The 4,384-nt window shown below is 33.8% G+C and overlaps 1 pseudogene; it reads left to right on the forward strand.

Moving 5' to 3' along the window:
• The first annotated feature begins 237 nt into the window (after positions 1-237).
• LOC115517560 lies at positions 238-326 on the forward strand (annotated as a pseudogene).
• Positions 327-4,384: the final 4,058 nt, after the last annotated feature.

The following is a 4,384-nucleotide window of genomic DNA, read 5'->3' on the forward strand; positions in this document are numbered from 1 at the left end:
TCATGTCATGATCTAGTTTCAAGGTACTGGCCACATAAAACAAGATGACATACGTTCTCTGTTTTGTTTTATATTATTTTTTAGAGAAGTTTGTACACATTCAGTGCTATTTATTCTTTAAATGCCTGGAAGAATTACCAGCATGTCAAGAGATGTCTTTGTGGGAATTTTTGTAATTACAAAATCAACTTATTTAATCTATAGAGAATTATATAGATTTTAGAAATTTTCTCCCTGATCACTTCTCAGCCTTTTGGCTAAGATCAAGTGTAGAATTTTTTTCCCTGTTTCCATTTTGGTAAGTTGTATTTTTCTAGAAAATTTCTCAGTTTACCTAAATTTTGAAATTTACTGAAACAAAGTTGTTCACAATATCCTTTCACTATTTTTTGTAATTTTCTGTAAGATATGTGGTAATTCCTTTTTTGCATTCCTGATATTGGCAGTATGTGTCTTCTCTCTTTCTTAATCACACTTGGTAAGAGTTTAGTTTTTCAAAGAACCAACTTATAGCTTTGTAACTTTTTCTGTTGTATATTTGTTCCACCTTTGACCAATTTCTACTATTGTAATTATTATTATATCCTTTCTTCTTTCTTTTAACTTAATATTTTTAAACTTTCTATTCTATGTTCTATCAATAAAATCAATAGCTGATTCATTTTCAATTTATCTTTTTTTTCTGACATATGGACTTATTCTTTTAAGCATGGTTTTAACTACCTCCTGCCTCCGTTAGTGTGCCACATTTTCATTTTCATTTCATAAAATAATTTTAAATTTCCATCGTGATTTAATTTTGCCCTTGAGTTATTTGGACATATATTGTTTAGTTCCCAAACATTTGGGGGCTTTATAATAAACTTTATCATTGATCTCTAGCTTTATTTCACTCTATAATTTTACTACATGGAATTCTGTTAGGATTTGATTTATGGTTGAGTGTATGGTCAACTTTGATATTGCTATACCATGTACTCTTAAAAATAATGTGAATTCTGAAGTTGTTTGTACAGATGGTAAATCATGTTCAAATTTTATATACCTTTAATGATTTGTTTTTGTTTGCTTGTTGTTGAGAACATGTAAAATCAGCCAGTATGGTTGTGAATTTCCTCCTTTAAATATGCAATTTTTGCATCAGCTATTTGATGTTGTATTATTGGGTGCATACAAATTGAAAAGTATTCAGTCTTAGGGTGCCGGGGTGGCTCAGTCAGTTGAGTGTCTGACTTCGGCCCAGGTCACGATCTTGCGGGCCCTGCAATCAGGCTCTGTGTTTGGAGCCTGTAGCCTGATTCTAATTCTGTGTCTCCCTGTCTCTCTGCTCCTCCCCTATTCACGCTCTCTCTCTCTCTCTCTCTCTCTCTCAAAAATAAACATTAAAAAAAAGTATTCAATCTTTCTGGCTGATTGATCTTTTATCATTATGAAATATCCTTCTTTATCTCCAAGAATGCCTTTTACCTTAAAGTCTATTTTGTTTTATATAATTATATCATGTTATTTTTTATTAGTTTAGACTTTCAGTTCTTTTGTGTTCTTAGATGTAAGGTGTTTACTTGTTCAGCTTGAGAGATTTTGTTTTATAATTGAAGTATTTAGACCATTTATACTTAATATAATTCCCGGTATATCTTGGGTTTTTATTACCTATGACTTATTATATGTGTTCTACATCCTTTATATGCCTTTCTTGCAACTTTTTGAATTAATAAAGCATTTTAAGATTATTTTCCAGTTCCTTCTGGAAATTACAACCTTGGTGGTTACATATTTTATTTTTCTTTAATAATTACACAGTGATTACAACAAACATCTTTGATTTATTAGGGCATCAGAGAGATAAGTACTTGGATCACTTCCCAGGTAATGCTAGAACTTTAACAATTTCAATTCCATTACCTTGCTCCCATCTTTTGTGTGTTGTTTTATGTATATGTTCTCATGAGTTTTAAATCATTATCATTCTATGTAGTCAATATTCATTTAGACTTACCTACATATCTTCCATTTCTCTTTATATCTTCTCACATTTCCATGTTGCCATTTGAGGTAACTCTCCTTCTCTCTTAGGAAATGCTTTAGTACTTTTTTAGTGTGTGCTTGAAGACAACAAATGGTTTAGTTTTGGTTTTTCTAAAATTGTTCTCATTTTTTCTTCATTTAACAGATTTGTTTTCTGGATATAATTCTAGTCGAGTAGTGACATTCAGAAAAATCTATTCAGCAACATTTATGTATGAACTAAAATTTATCCAAAACTTACTTTGGCCAAGTATTTCCCCTTTTAGGAAATCAATGGAAATAAGTTAAAGTGAAAATAAAGCAAACTGTGTAAAGATATAAACTGCATCATTATTTATAACAGTGAAAAATTGGAAACAAATGTAAAATCCAACATTAAGGCAATAGTTCAGTAAATTATGGCAAATCCATACAATATTGTGAAATGTTAAAAGGATGTCTATGAAGTACTTCTGTGAGAAAAAAATTCATGTAATTATGGGGGCGCCTGGGTGACTCAGTCAGTTAAGCATCTGACTTCAACTCAGGTCATGATCTCGTGGTCCGTGAGTTTGAGCCCTGCGTCAGGCTCTGGGCTGATGGCTCAGAGCCTGGAGCCTGCTTCCGATTCTGTGTCTCCCTCTCTCTCTGCCCCTCCCCCGTTCATGCTCTGTCTCTCTCTGTCTCAAAAATAAACGTTAAAAAAATTTTTTTTTAAAAATCATGTAATTATGAATGTGATGAAACCAAGATGTAAATTTCAATGTATTTTGTGATTTTATTTAAATAACAAAGCTATGTGCATAGTAACAACCTGAAAGGAAATACATAACTCAGTTAACCCTCCTTATCTATGAGGTAAAAGGTTATGGGTGGCTATTTTTCTGTAATTGAAATAAATCATTTCCATATTTAACTACAGTAGCCTTAATTCCTCTTTTCTTTTTTCATTTAAATTTATAAACAAAACAAATGATAAAACTTATAGCTCTGTTAGAGGACATTTAATTTAAGGGGGTAAAGTGATTATAACTGTCTTCCACACACAGAATTTCCCATGAAGGGAAAACATGGAAATATACCAAAGAGACCCATTTACATTGTCATGAATTGTTCCAAGTCTCAAATCACTGAGAAAAACCTACCTCACACAAGTTGCCATGAACACCTGATCCCCAAGCATAAATCTTTGTGTTGAAAATGGCATACCTCACACATTTCATCTGGAGTTAAAAGCATAATATACACCTTCCTTCATATACAGTATGAGTCACTTCCTAAACCTCATTAGGGATGGTAATAATGCTTCCCCAACAGGAATTAATTCCATGCTAATCATATATGTCAGTGACTTTCACAGCTGCTTCACAGAAGCAAGAGTTTTGCAAATTAGTTGCTTTCTTATTTGGGGAAGGTGTGGGATGGGCCAGAAGCAAAAGCATCGTTGGAACTCACATAATGTTTTCAGACTTGTTAATTAGCCTAGCAGTCTCATTTTATCATTTCATCAGAAGATGGTTTGGGGCATAAGCAGTCCTAAGGTCATCATTCTGACTCGGCTGATTAGCACTGGGCTTGTCAAATAATTGGAAAGGTCACAAAACAGTGTCTAGTCTTTCTCCTCGAGCTAAAATTATTGTCAGAAAAATTTCTAAAAGATATCCTAGGATTAGCTTCCTGGTATAAAGCAGATCTGAATTTGAATACCTGGTCCCTGCTCCTTTGCTGTATGGCCTAAGGGAAAGTGCTTATCTTTGTGAACCTAAGTTTCCTCCTCTGTGAAAATGGAAAACATGGGGATGGACAAGACAACACACGTGGAATATAATGTCCAACACACAGAAAGGGTACAGTAAATTTTCATTTACTTAAATCTTCCTTCGATACTTACTGAAAAACTTTGCCTATTAAGAGGACCAAGGTTCAATTTATAAACTAAGTGGACAGTTTCCAACCCACCCCCATAGCTAATACTAGTTAAGCTACTTTCAGTCTAAATGCAGAACATGAAATAGACATGGGGCATCAGGTATGGGTGGGAATAGTAGAGGGAGTGAGGCCAACTCAATGGAGATCCAGGCAAAACACAAAAACCTGAAAAGAAAGTCCAATGAAGAGACAGTACGGGTTAGTTTTACTCATTCACATTATTAACACTTATTGAACACCTCGTATATCACAGACTTTGAAGCAGAAGATACAACGGGGAATAAGATAAGCTTCCTCTTTTCTTTTCTTTTTTTTTTAATTTATATATTTTGGGGAGAGCACAAGTGAGGGAAGACCAGAGAGAGAGGGACAATAGATACAAAGATGCTCTGAGCTGACAGCAGCAATCCTGGTGTGGGGCTTGAACTCATGAACCATGAGATCATGA

Source organism: Lynx canadensis, chromosome B3 (assembly GCF_007474595.2).
Source record: "Lynx canadensis isolate LIC74 chromosome B3, mLynCan4.pri.v2, whole genome shotgun sequence".
NCBI classification, from domain to species: Eukaryota; Metazoa; Chordata; class Mammalia; order Carnivora; family Felidae; genus Lynx; species Lynx canadensis.